General features: G+C 36.3%; 1 pseudogene; it reads right to left on the minus strand.

The window, feature by feature from the left end:
• Window positions 1-14,087: 14,087 nt before the first annotated feature.
• Window positions 14,088-15,244, minus strand: LOC141494232 (zyxin pseudogene; annotated as a pseudogene).
• Window positions 15,245-16,201: the final 957 nt, after the last annotated feature.

Here is a 16,201-nt window from a genome sequence, read left to right on the forward strand (position 1 = left end):
TATAACCATTTGGATCTTATCATGGTAAAGGGTATGAGGTGTTGGTCTAATCTAAGTTTCTTCCATACTAACTTCCAATTTTCCCAGCAATTTTTATCAAAGAGGGAGTTTTTATCCCAATGGCCAGAGTCTTCGGGTTTTTCAAACAGCAGATTACTATAATCATCTCCTGTTTTTACACCTAGTCTATTCCACTGGTCCAGCCCTTTACTTCTTAGCCAGTATCAAACAGTTTTGATGACTGATGCTTTATAATAGAATTTTAGATCTGGTAGGGCTAAGCCTCCTTCTGTTGCACTTTTTTTCATTAAGCTCCTGGCAATTCTTTACTTTTTATTTCTCCACATGAATTTACTTACAATTTTTTCTAACTCATTAAAGTAATTTTTTGGATTTTTTATTGGTAGGGCACTAAACAGATATATAGACATATATAGAAACGTTGAGGATTTATGAGCATTTATTTTATAACCTGCAACTTTGCTAAAATTGCTAATTGTTTCCAGTAGTTTTTTAGATGATTTCTTGGGATTCTCTAGGTAGACCATCATGTCATCTGCAAAGAGTGAGAGTTTTGTCTCTTCCTTCCCAATTCTAATTCCTTTAACTTCTTTTCCTTCTCTAATTGCTGATGCTAACATTTCTAATACAATAATGAATAGTAGTGGTGATAATGGGCACCCTTTTTTCACCCCGATCTTATTGGGAATGCCTCTAGCTTCTCCCCATTGAATATAATGCTTATTGATGGTTTCAGATAGATACTGCTAATTATTTTAAGGAACAGTCCATTTATTCCTACACTCTCTAGTGTTTTTAATAGGAATGGATGCTGTATTTTGTCAAAAGCTTTTTCAGCATCTATTGATATGATCATATGTTTTCTCGTAGGTTTGTTGCTGATATAATTGAGTATACTAAAAGTTTTCCAAATATTGAACCAACCCTGCATTCCTGGAATAAATCCTACTTGATCATAATGTATTATCCTAGTGATGACTTGTTGTAATTGTTTTGCTAAGATTTTATTTAGGATTTTTGCATCTATATTCATCAGGGACATAGGTCTATAATTTTCTTTCTTTGTTTTAACTCTTCCTGGTTTAGATAACAGTACCATATTGGTTTCATAGAAAGAGTTAGGCAGAGTTTCACCTTTCCCTATTTTTCCAAAGAGTTTATATAGGATTGGAACCAATTGTTCCTTAAATGTTTGGTAGAATTCACTTGTGAATCCATCAGGCCCTGGAGATTTTTTTTAGGGAGTTCAGTAATGGTTTGGTGAATTTCTTTTTCTGAGATAGGGTTGTTTAGGTATTTAATCTCTTCTTCATTTAACGTGGGCAACTTATATTTTTGTAAATATTCATCCATTTCACTTAGATTATCAAATTTATTGCATAGGGTTGGGCAAAATAATTTCAAATTATTACTTTAATTTCCTCCTCATTGGTGGTGAGTTCACCTTTTTCATTTATGATACTAGCAATTTGGTTTTCTTCTTTCTTTTTTTAAATCAAATTGACCAGAGGTTTATCAATTTTATTGGTTTTTTCATACCAACTTTTGGTTTTAATTATTAATTCAATAGTTTTTTTTGCTTTCAATTTTATTAATTTCTCCTTTAATTTTCAGAATTTCTAATTTGATACTTAATTGGGGATATTTGATTTATTCTTTCTCTAATTTTTTTAGTTGCATGTTTAGTTCATTGAATTCCCCTTTCTCCAATTTATTCATGTAAGCATTTACAGCTATAATATATCCCCTGAGAGCTGCTTTGAATGAATCCCATAGGTTTTGGTATGTTGTTTCATTATTATCATTATCTAGGATAAAATGGTTAATTCTTTCTATAATTTCTTTTTTGGTCCACTCATTTTTTTAAAATGAGGTTATTCAGTTTCCAATTTGTTCTGGGTCTATATCTCCTTGGCCCAGTATTGCATATGACTTTTATTGCATTGTGATCTGAGAAAGATGTATTCACTATTTCTGCCTTTCTGCAGTTGATCATTAGGTTTTTATGTCCTAGTACATGGTCAATTTTTGTATAAGTTCCATGTACTGCAGAGAAAAAGATATATTCCTTTCTATCCCCATTCTATTTCCTCCATAAGTCTACCATATCTAATTTTTCTAACAATCTATTTACCTCCCTAATTTCTTTGTTTTTTTTTATGATTTGATTTATCTAGGTCTGATAGCGGGAAGTTGACGTCTCCCACTAGTATAGTTTTGTTGTCTATGTCTTCCTGTAATTCTTTTAGCTTCTCCTCTAAGAATTTGGGTGCTGTCCCACTGGGTGCATATATATTCAATATTGAAATGAATTTATTGTCTATGGTACCTTTTAGGGGGATAAAGTTTTCTTCCTTATCTCTTTTAAGGCTATCTATTTTTGCTGCTGCTTTGTCTGAGTTAAGGATTGCTATCCCTGCTTTTTTTACTTCAGCTGAAGCAAAATATATTTTGCTCCAGCCTTTTACCTTTACTCTATATGTATCTCTCTAATTCAAATCACTTTCTTGTAAGCAGCATATTGTAGGATTCTGGTTTTCAATCCACTCTGCTATTTGCTTAAGTTTTAAGGGAGAGTTAATCCCATTCACATTCAAGGTTATGATTACTAATTCTTTATTGCCCTCCATGCTATCTTCCCTCTGTTTGTATTTTTCCCCTCTTTCCCACCCTTTTATCCATATTCCCCAGTCTTTTGCTTCTGAAAACCACCCCCTTCAGTGTGTTTTCCCTCCTTTATCATGCCCTCCCCTTTCTTTCCCCTTTCCCTTTTTCCCTTTTCCCTTCCCTTCCTTTTGTTATTTCCCCTTATTTCCCCCACTCCCCTTCCCTTTCTCCATCCCCCTCCCCTTTTCCCCTTTTAATACTTGAAAGGTTAGATGTTTTATAAGTTAACTGAGGTTGACTTTAAGCCAAGTCTGATGAGAAGATTCAGGTGTTTCTCCTCTGCTCCCTTCTTCCCCACTATTACCATAGGTTTTTTGTACCTCTTAGTGTAATGAGATTTACCCCATTCAATCCCCTCCCTCCTCCCATCTCTTTCCTGTCCTGCTTTTTAGGGCAGTAGTGTTTTTTTTAGATCATTCTATCTAAGTCCTAGAAAATTTTAAGTGTCTTTCCCTTTTAGTTCTGTATATTATATCGAATAGTGTCAAAATTCCTGAGAGTTATTAGAGTCTTTCTCGCAATTGGGGTTAAAGTCAGTTACCTCCCATTAGATAGTCTCATGGATAGGTCAAGAATGTCCATCATTTCTGGCTAGGTGTATTCTCTTTGTTAGAGTTACATTTCAAGGTTTATGAGAATCCTTTTTTGTCATCCCCATGATGAGATATAGCCAGTTTCAACTTGCTGGATTGCATTTTTTGTCTTTTACCACCTCCCCCTTTTTGTTTTACCTTTTCATGTGTCTCTTGAACCTCCTCTTTGATGCCCAAATTTTCTGTTTAGCTCTGGTGTTTTCATCAGAAATTTTTGGAATTCTTCCATTTCATTAAATGTCCATCTGTTTCCCGGGAAGAGAAGGCTCAGCTTTGCAGGAAAGTAGATTCTTGGCTATATTCCAAGCTCTTGGGCTCTTTGTTCCAGGCCCTTAGATCCCTTAAAGTTGATGCAGCCAGGTACTGTGTGATCCTTACTGTGGCTCCTTGATATTTAAATTGTTTCTTTTTGGCTGCTTGCCAGATTTTCTCTTTTATCTGATAGTTCTGCAGTTTGGACACAACATTTCTTGGTGTTTTCATTTTAGGATCTTTTTCTGGTGGGAATTGATGTACTCTTTCAATAACTACTTTGCCCTCCGATTCCATGATATCAGGGCAGTTTTCCATCACTAGATTCTGTAATATTAAGTCCAGGCTTTTTTCCTCTTCAATGTTTTCAGGAATTCCTATAATTTTCAGGTTGCTCCTCCTCGATCTATTCTCGAGGTCAGTGGTTTTGTTCATGAGGCATTTTACATTTTCTTCTATTTTTTCTATTTTTTGATTTTGTTTAACTGACTCTTGCTGTCTCATGGAGTCATTAGTTTCTGTAGACTCCATTCTTTTTTGGGGGGGAGGAGTTTTCTTCATTAACCTTTTGCAACTCCTTTTCTAATTGGTCAATTCTACTTTTGAAAGAGTTTTCCATTTGACTAATTGACGTTTTGAGAGAATTATTTTCTTTTTGCATTTGCCCATTTGAAGATCTGAGACATTTGTTTTCTTGTTGCAAGGTATTAATTGTCTCCTCCAAATTTTCTAGTTGATTTTTAAATTCCTTCCTTATTTCTTCAAGGAAGTCTTTCTGTGCTGAAGACGAGATTGTATTCTCCTCAGAGGTTCCAGGTCTCTCTGAGTTAGTGTCTTTCCCTTCCAATAATTTTTCTGTGGATCCACCTTTCTGCTGACCCTTCTTCATTTTGCTGAGACTTGAGTTTTGGAGGGGCTGGTTCATAGGGACTTGGGATCGCTAAAGGCTTTATTCACTGAGAGCGGTTTCTCTGGCTGGCCAGTAGGAGGTGCTGGTTGCTTTTTCTGGAGTGTTTGTGACCTTGGTTGAGGCCTTCTCCCTTTCCTTGAAGGGAGGAGTTGGAGCTATTGAATTCTTTTGCCTTCAATCAATGGTGGGCTTTACCCTGGCCTGAGGTCATTCCTCAGCTGGGTTGGTTCTTCTCCTCACCCACCTGGGCCTGAGTCAGAAGTAGTTTGCATTTGTTTGTTAGGGGAGAAGTCTGAGTTGTAATGGGACTCAGACCAGAGGAGCCCAGGGATGGTGTCTGCCACTCCCCTGCTCCAGAATTCTCCCCCCAGCCCTGTCAGGGATATCCAGGGGGACAGTTTCAACACCAGGGCCTCTGCTCCTCCTCAGACTCACGCCCCCATGGTCCAGCCCTACCTCTGATCCAGTAGGTCCGGCTCTCAGGCCCTCAGACTCTTGGGTACAATTCAGCTGCTAGTCTGGTTGATCGGGGCTGATCTTCCCTCTGGGCCCTGACTCACCCACCCAAATTCAGCCACAGCTCCTGCTGGACACAAATCCTGAGGTCGATGTTCTTTCTTCTGGCTTTTTCTTTCTGGTTTTTTTTTTGAGTTGGATTTCTTTTAAGAGTTTTGTTTCATGTGGTAGATGGGGAAGAGATCAGGAGACTTTAGAACTGTGCCTGTTTTCTCTCTGCCATCTTGGCCGGAAGTTAAGTTATCTTTTTTCAATTGCCTAGTTGTATTTGTTTTCTTCTGTCACTTTTTGATACAAGATATTTTTCCATTTGAGTTCTAAAATTCATTTTGAGTTCTAAGAAATCCTTCTGGACTGGAGACCAATTCATGTTCTCCTCCATAGTTTCACATGTGGCACCCCTTCTGCTCTCCTTTTCTGAACTTATGCTTTGCCCATCATTACCTCCAGGGTAGCTTTCAATGGATGCTAGTTTTCTCTGACCTTTCTTCATTATGAGTTTTGTTTCCTATCCCAAGGTTCTTCTCTTGGGGGAGAGTCTTGCTTTAAGACCTAGATGTTGAGAGCCCTAGAGTTTTACCAACTGTCCTGGGCTATTGATGTTAGGAACTTCTAGGGATTGCTCAATGGATAAGGATGTCTGAGGCTTTTTGGGCCATCTTTGCTGGAGATGTCATCTGCCTACTCCCTACAGTGTATAAATATCTAGGGTTATCTCTGAGATGTCCACAGACAGCTCAGTCATTGGGCTGGATAGGCTGGGCTGGAAATGTTGCACCTTGCAGCCATATCCCAACTCCAGAGTCTCAGCTCCCACACCCATGAATCTCAGGTTAGTACCCTACCTCACCGTGGCACCCCTGCACTGGTTCTTTGTTTCTCTCTCTTGGCCATACTAATGCTCCCTCCATGACAGACCTTCTAAAAATGTTTCACTCTGTATTCTGCTACCCCTAAATCTATTAAAAGGCTTGATTAATGTTGGTTCTGAGGGAAACTCAGGAGTCTTAAGAGAAATCCTGGTTCCTTTCCACCATCTTGACTGGAAGTCCTGTGATACATATTGAGTGGTAAGCATATTTCAGAGGAAAAGTTGCTGAGTAAAGATAGGAAAAGGAGTTTGAAAGTATCAGTGAGTAAAGGCAGTAAAAAGAGTCTCAAAGTATTAGTAGAGAACAAAGAGTATTGTAACTGCTTCTCAAGGAGAAGGATGCTTGGGATATAAGAAAATATACAACCTCTGTCTAAGAATATGTCATCTGGAGGAAGTTTTCTGTATATGTAGATGGAAGGAGAATGAGAGGGAGAAGTACAAAACCAAGAGAAATTTGTTAGTTGTGATATGTGTATTCCATATGACACAAAGAAAAAACTGGACATAGTAAAGATAGGCCATGGGAGGAGAAGGGTTGAGGAGAATGAGCATAAGAGGAAAGGATGGAACAAAAAATTACTCCCAAATTTAGTAATTCAAGGATAGAGGAATTGTAAGTAGGGGTAGTTTGCTAGCCAAAGGGGTAGCAACAGATGATGAATGAATTTAAATATGATAGTCTCATAGTGGCAATTACTACAGAATTGCTTCCTATTTTTGAGTTTTATCCTGGAATTATTTTACTCTGTGACAATTTTTTTATGATTATTTTTATATGCTGATTTTTTTCAGCATCTCTACTTTGTCTCTACTTTTGCCACTTACACCCTGTCTTGAGGTCTTGAAAGTCTTAGTGCAGTTTTAAGCTTTTGGAGTACCCTGTACACACACACACACACACACACACACACACACACACACAAATATAAAAACATGGATAGATGATAGACAGACAGATAGAAAAATAGTTATTACCCACCAACAGACATAACTGATTTTATGTATGCAGCATTACCATGAAACACAAATCAAAAAGATATTTCACATATTTGACATTCTGTGGGCAGAAGTAGTTGAAATCATTACATCCATTTTTCACATCGTTGACATTCTGTGGGCAGAAGTAGTTGAAATCATTACATCCATATTCCCAAATCTATGCTTATTTAAATGCTCAATATTAATAGTATTCTTCATATAAAGTTTCAAATGGTATCATTACATTAGTCTCAGTTCTGTGTCTGTTAGACACATGACCTCAGATTTTCCTTCAGCAATTGAATTCTTGTGAAGTTACTCCAGACATTGTCATTTACAATTATTTTTCTCAGTCATGTGTCTCCCACAAAGGAGGCCTCTTTAGCTTTCAAGTGCAATGGGAGGGAAAAAAATTAATCCTCTTTTTCATATATATTGCCTAAAATTTGCATATTCATAAAATAATGATAAAATAAATTTAATATAAACAATGAAACTCATTCCAAAAAATAATGCATGAAAAAATACTTGAAACTTTTAATATTCATTTAATACTGTAATATGTTAAAAGAATCAAGATTCCTAAAACTCAATATTCAAGATTCCTGAAAATCAAACTAAACTCAATAAATAACCTTCTTTTGTTTTACAGCCTAAGCCCATTATATTCTTACTAGTCTAACACCATGCTTTTCTAAGTCTGTAATACAAAAAAGTCTAAAGTTCTTCATGATCTCTCAGCTAACATTAGCTAGAGCATATAATACTGTTCTACTGAAAAATCAATAATAACACCCAAAATATCAGATATGAATCAGATATGACTTTCAAAAATACTGTCAAAATCCTTTTTATCCATTAATAGTGCAAATTTATCTGTTAAACAATTATACAAACTATATTAATATATTATTTTTTAAAAAGCATAAAATCAAAACATACAGTAGTATTAATGTTTAATGACATTATTTCAAATAAATATTTTTAAATTATCTACATTGATAAATATTACATGTATGTGACTCAATTTGTACATAACATATTGGTTGCCATCAAAAAGAATGACAGATTAGGTAACCAATATCATTGTCATAGTGCTTAAATGATTGTCAATAAACTAATGTGTACAATATCAAAGATCATATATAAAATAGATAATTGCTTCCAACTAATATCACCAACTTGATGCATTCCCAGGTACTCTATTAAGTTCAATTTTATTTATAAAAAATCCAAATTAAATTTGAATTTAAATTGATCAAACTGAAGATGTCAACTATAACTAATTGCTCATTTGTCAGAGGGGAACCTCCAATTCTTAGAAAAATATATCTTATTTCATCCCCATGATTTCAGATAACTCTCCCACATCCACATGAATATTTCAAGATCAGTGAAATTAAGTAAGAGAGCTGTTAGAAACCTCCTCAATTACCTTAGAACTGTTTATTCAGAGACAGTTTCCTTTTCCAGTAGTTTTCACTGTCCATTGTCTTTCTTTTCTATTTTCATGATTTTTTTTTCTAATCTGTCCGTGATTCTCTTTATTATTCTTTTGTTTTTTGTCTTCTCCATGGATTTCTTATGAAATTAGTGTAGGTTTCACATCATGACTTTTTTCCATTCATGTCTGAGTAAAGATCTCTTTCACTCATACCTCAGTGATACTGTATGTTAAGTGAAGATTGAGAGGGAAGGTCCTTAGGGAGATAGCCTTTCTGTCTCATTCTACTCTAGGTCCTGTGGTCCTAAGAAATGGAACAGGATCCTTGCCTTTTTTGTTGTTGTTGTTCTTTTACATTCTAGGTGAAGTAAGTAGAACCTTCAACCTGGGAGTTTTAGCCATGGGGATTTCTAGAATGTAGGGATACACCCCTGGTAATATAGCCAGCCTAGCAGCAAAGTCTTGAGGAGTTTCAGGAATGCCAGATCAGGGAGACTGAACTTAAACTTGATAAAATAAAGCTATGAAGAAGTTGTGATAAAATGTGGACCTAATCCCTTTCTGCTCACTAAAGAGTAAAATGATGTGTATGTGGTGTGTGTGTGGGGGGGAGTGGGAGAGTGAGGCAAGATTTTTGTCCCTAAGGAGTTTAGTATTGGACATGGGGAGATTTTTTTCTTTGTAGCAAATATGCTTTTGTAAAAGCTACTCTGTTGTTAAAAGGTTAAATGGAATAAAAGTGCCTAGTTACTGGACTCCTTCAATGAGTGTAGCAAGGAGGAGATTTAATTCATTGGCAGAAAAAAAAGAGATTCTCCATTTTCCCTTCTCAATAAATGATCTAGTCCTTAGATGCACACACATACACACATACACACACATGCACACATGTGTGCGTGTGTGTGTGTATATGTATAGATAAATAAGATAGATAGATAGATAGATAGATAGATAGATAGATGATATAGTTAGCACACTCAGCAAATAGCCTAGGGATCATGAGGGCAGAATATTGCATAATTTGTCATACATTTGGTAATTAAGTAGTACCTTTTGCTTAACTGATTTTATTTGTTACAAAGGAGAGATGAGTTATGGGATGGCTAAGGGATATATTCAGAACTGGTACTAATGTCAAAACAAAAGATATAAACAACATTTTTTTAAAAAAAATGAAAGCTACCTTCAAAAAGTAATGAATTTTAAAATGTTATTGTCTCACATAAAATCATAGCAAGTTAAATGAATGTACTATAGAGATTTCCTTTTAATATAAAATTAAAAACTAGCTCTAAAAGCTCCTGCCCCTAATAAGGTGGTGCCTCCTCTTTCCCTAGACAGGCATAATTTAATTTTATTTCTCTATGCTAACTTATTTTGCTGAAGTAAACCGCATAATTTTCTTTACTTTCTTACTTTGTGTTATAGTAATTAAAACCACAGATTATAACAATAGATGAAGAAAATGTTTTTGACAACATACATGACTCATTTATGTTGGAATAAAAACCAATAAAAAGCTTATGAAATGAACATTTCAAATCTATAGGAAAATACACACACACACACACACACACACACACATATATAATCAAGAGTAAGCATTATCTGTAGTGGAGAAACACTGGAAAAATTTCCAATAATTTAAGGTTAAAACCAAAATGCACATTGTCACTACTGCTATTTGTTTTAGTTGTAGACATGCTAATTATAATAAGATAATATAAGGAATTGAGGCAAAAAATATACAGAAAGAAGGAAAAATATCATGATTTGCTAATAATTAGAGAACACAATATTTAACTAAAAATTGAAACAATTTTTAATGATTTAATAATTACTTTTCCCCAATTACATGCAAAACAATCTTTAACATTCATTTTAAAAAACTGACTACCATTTTTTCCTACATTCCTCATTGACAAGGAAAACAATCTGATGTAAGTTAAACATCTGTAGTCATGCAAACATCTTTATTTAGTATGCCACCATAAAAAAGTGTCGCCATTTTTTAAAGAAAACTGTATAAATACTTTGATAATATAGGTCCTTTCCCCCTTTTTAAAGAAAAGTCTCTTTGGGACACAGAGTAATAATGCTATATTTGGTCAAAGTGTATGTATGACTTTTATAGCCCTTTATGCATAGTTCCAATTTGCTCTACAGAAAGGTTGAACAGTATACAGTTTTATCAACAGTGCATTGGTGTCTCAAAAAAATTGAAATAATTTCTAATTTTATTAAAGAAACAAGTTTTAAAATAAAACCACATAATTGTAAGTTATTTTACAAATAACTGATTGTTATTTATAAACATTACAGGGGGAATAGAAAAAGAAATTCCATTTGAAATAGCTTTAAAAATGTACAAAATCTCTAAGGAACTTCACTTACCAAGTTAAACTTGGTATTACAAATTACAAAACATTTTATACAAAAATAAATGAAGATACACAATTGAATTAGAGGAAGAGAGATGGTTGGAGTGTCTTTGTACATTTTATAATACTTTTAATGATCCCCAACTTTTCACTGAAACCATTAATATTCTTCTTGTAATATTACATTCTTTTGAGTTATGGAATATCATTATTCTCAATTCAATTTAATTTTTCAAGTGTTTATTGAGTCCTTACTTTATGACATGCAGAGTGCCAGATGTTGGGGATGCAAAAAGTAAGACAAAACCAAAACCTTGATTTCAAGGAGCTTACCTACTGGAGGAAAACAAGTAAACAGAAAATATATGTGAAGTAAATACAAAGTAGTTTTGGTAGAGGTAAAACCACTAACAATGGAGAGATCAAGAGAAACTTCAGCACTTGATCTATGTTGTCAGAAGAATGAGGTATTTTGAAGTAGTAGAACTGAGGAGGGAGAAAATTTTAAGTCTGAACCATAGCCTGCAAAGTCAAGGATGTGGGAGATAGACTGTTCCATGGAGAAAAGTGAAAGTTAATCAATTTTACTGGAAGATAAAATCTGTGAAGGAAAGTACAATGAAACCAGATAGAAAATAAAGATTTTAATTAGATTATGAAAAGTACACAAAATATTTTTATTTTATTCTAGAGAACATGAAGAAGTTATATAAATTTAATGAGTAGGGGAGTTACAAAGTCAGGCTTAGGCTTTACTAAAAATATTTGGAAGCTACATAGAGGAAAGATAAAAGAGGAAAGAAAAAAAGGCAGGGAAAATATTTAAAGATATTTTTAGGTGAAAGGTGATGAGAACTTATGGTGTAACTATATGAAGGGAGAGAAGTGACAGATCAAGAAATGTATAGCTAGAATCAACAAGGTTTATCAACTGATTAGTTAGATGGGGTTTAAAAAGAGTGAAGAGTCAACAATGAGTTTGAAGGTCTCACCTAGAAAGATTAGAAGCGTGCTAATGCCCTGGCTTTAGTGCTTTTGGTTCAGGAGCATATGTTGAAAAATATAGGTTTTCTTCAAGTTTTATTTGTTATTTAGTTATTTTGGATTCCTTTATAGGGTAGTTAAAAATAAACTAATATAAACTGCAACTATAGTTAGTCCCTTGTAAAATTCATATTTGGATCCAAATTTGACACAAAATATTCAGCACTAGAATGAAAGAGAAAATTTTTTTTAACACTGAAAGGATTAAATGGGTATGTTAAAAAGAGATGTGGGACTAGATATATATAATGGGTTCTATGCTAGTATAAGTTGCTTTTCAGTTTTCTTATATGGCCAGCATTCAGTTGTTGATATGTGACTGTCTTTCAGGAGAGGAATGAGGGATAGATATGCAGATTTTAAAGAGAACTGTATAGAAATGACAATTAAACCCATGGTTTCTAGAGATTCCCCTACAGAGACAGTGTACTGAGAGAAGAGAAATCTTAGGAAAGAACACTATACAATACAAATGTGGATGATGATCTCAGAAAGAAGTCATTACATAAAACTTGATAAAGACTTTTTTTAGGAGATCTTTATTAATGTTTAGTAAACCATTTAGTCCAAGGAAGGTTGTTGCTGAGTTTGTAACAGAACTCAATTCTACCCCTTCCCTAGTTCCTTGCCTACAAAAACCGAAATTCATAATATGCTAGCTCTGACTAGAATTACAGTATTACAGTACTTGGTGCTTAAGACAGCTGAAGAACAGAAGAGGTGGAGAATAGAAGGAATTAGGGAAGGAATCAAGTGTATCATTCAAGGAAAAGAACTGCACATCCAGATGAGACTTGTTTTACAAATCATAGGAGGCAATGTATGGGACTGGTGAAATATTAATTCTTCATTGTGGGAGGAAGTTCAGGGAGACAGCTTTGAGGTCCAGTCTCCAAGGTAACTGATATCAAAGGGGAAAGAGTCAGAAAGTGAGTAATAAGAGAACATAAGGGAAAAAATAGATTGACATTATTTAAGATCTCAAGAGAAAGAAAACTCAGGGAAAGTTCTTATACATAAGACATGAACCAATAAAGAAAGTATTAATAACATAAAGGAATATGTCCTCCATATCAGCTAAAAGCTACACACAAAAATAGCAAATGAAAAGAGAAAATGACTCAAAATCTAATGATGCAAATGATCTGTGTATTCTCAAGGGACAATTAAATCATATCAGTATGTTCTAAAGAGAATTAAGGATTGTGAAAGTAGATTTTTATGGTCCACACAGCAGAAAAAAATTAAAACAGAAAAATTGCAAATTGTACCAAAGAAATAAAAGAGAAAACATTTGATCTGGAATGCAAATTCGCATATACCTAAAAGTGTAAAAGAAATGCAAAATGTAATGATGTTAAAAAAAGCATTATGTATCAGGAAGCACAACATATTGATTTCAAAGACTGAATACTAAGGAAATTTAAGGATTATAGGTCTCCCAGTAGAACATAATGTATCCAAAAAAAAATCTTAATAGTCTAATACAGCAAATAATTAGAAAATTGTATAGAATTTCTGCACATAAAAAACAAAGTGCCAATTGCCCTCAGGAAAAAAAAAATCCTACACTGCAAACTACAAGACATATACTGATTTAATTCAGTAATTTCTTTCTTTCTTTTTTTTGCAAGGCAAATGGGGTTAAGTGGCTTGCCCAAGGCCACACAGCTAGGTTTAAGTGTCTGAGACCGGATTTGAACCCAGGTACTCCTAACTCCAGGGCCGGTGTTTTATCCCACTGTACCACCTAGCCACCCCCAGTAATTTCAATAATAGATAATATTATGTAATTAACTAGGAAACTTTCAAATAAAATAGAAAAATATGACCAACAGATCATTCTACATCTATCACAAACCACAGGGGGAAATCCCATTTCAATTTTTTTGTGAGTGAATATTTGTAATTGTTGCCAGAGTCTCAAGCTATGTGGTCCTAAGAAGGTGAAATCAGTCCAGCCTCTAGTAGAGAACCAGGGTACAGCCTCTCCTGAAGCCCCTCAACAGAGTACAGGAGTTTCTGAGTGAGCCAGTCAACAGCTTCTGTGTAGGAGCAAAAGCAATAATGCCACCCAAACTATCAAGCTCCCCAAAGAAGAGAGGGATAGCTAGGAGGATATAAGATGATGCTGTGAAGCCTGGAAGATAAAAGACAGGTGGTTTTTATAACCAGATGGGAAAAGGGATAATGAAAATGAAGGGATTGGTCTCAGATTCTGTACTCTCCTTTTATCTCTCTGTTCCCCTAGAACTTAAGAGGGACTAGCATTAAGACTAGTTACCAATTTTCTTTGTGCTTCAGGGTGGGGAATGAGAATGAATCACATAAAGAAAGAAAATTTGAAAATAGGTAGTTCTCTGATGTGGTGTAGCTTCTCGGTCTTCAAGATTCATGAAATGCGTGTTCAACTTCGTGTCTGGGCCCAAGTTATGTGGCAGTGATGACACAATACATGTCTATCCAGAGGAAAACAACCATTCTCATCAACCTCAATTGACAGGGCTTTCCCACAATACTCACATTTGTAATATTTCATATGCAAGTTTTTGTCAAGAGCTACAACCTGGAAAGTCTCATCTCTACCAGGTTCAGGCATGATGGGTTCTGTACAAGCAACGTGGGGCATACTGCTGGTAATAGTCAGGGACACAGTGGGGTTGGTTGGCTTGGTCCACAATGAAGGAGGTTCCTTCCAGAGGGCAGACACAGACCACACAGGTGAAACATTGAGGATGGAAGGCCTGACCTGTGGCTCTCAGTATCTGCTTAGTGTTAGGCTGACCACACTTCTCCAGGGTGTTATCATAACACTGCTCACAGTGAGGTGCCCTTCAAGGCTGTAGAACTTCTTCCCCTGCAGGTGCTGCTCACACTGGTGGCATGTGAAACATGTGACATGGAATGGACACCCAAGTGTCCAGACTGCAGGCTAGGAACCTACCAGAGCCTGGTGGCACTGACCACAATATTCATCAGTGGAGAGTTTGTTACTAGATGGCTGCTCCATGTCCTTCATTAACTGCTGTGTCAACACCTTCAACTCTTCTAGCTCTTGAAAAGTTAGAGGTCCTGGTGCACCAGGAGGGCATACCTGGCCCTGGGAAGGAGGGGGCACTGGACATTGTTTTCCCTGAACATGGGGCTTCTCTCTATTGAGCATAGGTGAAACTGGGAGACTGAGGCTGTTGAGGGGATCCTGTACCAAGGGGAGGTGAAGGACCCCACCTTCTTATGAGGGGGACCCCCAGGTGCCAGAGGGATAAACTTAGGAGTTACAGGAGTGAATTTGGGGGCCACAGCATTAAACTTGGGGGTAGGGGTGGGGCTAGAGATGGAACTGGGACTGGGACTGGGGATGGAACTGGGACTGGGGCTGGACAGGGCTTCCAGGGGGTGGTGGCAAGGGGAAATCTTCTGGGAGTGGGGGAGGAATCTTGCCCGCCTTGCCCATCTGTGCCTTCTGGGCCCCGGGTCCTGGAGTATTCTCCTTAGCCCTGGCCAGGAAAGGGTTCTCTTTGGGTTTGGGGGCCACGACCAGGGCAAACTTCTTCTGAGGGGCATAGAAGGCGGGTATCAAGACAGAGATGGAGATCATGAGTGGGGGGCAGGCACAGAACTCTGCTCATCCACTTGGCCAGTATGAATGAATGATCGTCAGTGTGGAGTCCTGTCCAGCTGTCAGAAATTCCATTTCAAAGAGAATACAACCCAAGGTGATATACTCTACAATTCAGAAACTAAAATTAATGAAAAAAAAAAGAGGCATTCACTAAAAAAGAGACTCTCAAAAAGTCATTAAAAATAAGATATGAACAAATTATTTGTTTTGCAAATAATATAAATACAAGAAAGGCAAACAAATATTACAATCAAGGAAGGCATAGGTAACAAAATAATTTAAACTAGGAAAAAAGAGGGGAAAAAGGACTGACACATGCAAAGTTAAGAACAAAAACAAGAACAATCACAAAATCATGAAACCATTGAAATGTGTATCTGACACATGAAGTGACCCTTATCTGACCCAAGGCAATCCCATTCACATGTATAAGTGATTCCATCCCAGATGGCACAGTGGATGGTGCACTGGTATTGGAGTCAGGAGGACCTGAGTTTGAATTTAACCTCAGACACTTGAAGCTTACTAGCTGTGTAACCTTGGACAAGTCACTTAGTCCTGATTTACTCTCATCCCAGGGTCATTTCCAATTGTCCTGATTCATATCTGGCTACTAGACCCAGATGACTCTGGAGGAGAAAGTGAGACTGGTGACTTAGCACAACACCCCCTCATTCAAATCATGTGCTTGTCATGTCATCACTTCCCTGGTCATGGTCTTCTTTGAGAATGAAGGACAAACATTCTCTAGGAGATTGCCCTCCTACAGACCTCTTAATCACTACTCTCTCACCCATTGTAAAGGTAGCTTTACAATCCCTATTACCCCAAAGAACTTCTATATAGTGTTTCACAATTACAAATACTTTTATGTATGACTCATTTTCTCATTTATTCTT

Source organism: Macrotis lagotis, chromosome 7 (assembly GCF_037893015.1).
Source record: "Macrotis lagotis isolate mMagLag1 chromosome 7, bilby.v1.9.chrom.fasta, whole genome shotgun sequence".
NCBI lineage: Eukaryota > Metazoa > Chordata > Mammalia > Peramelemorphia > Peramelidae > Macrotis > Macrotis lagotis.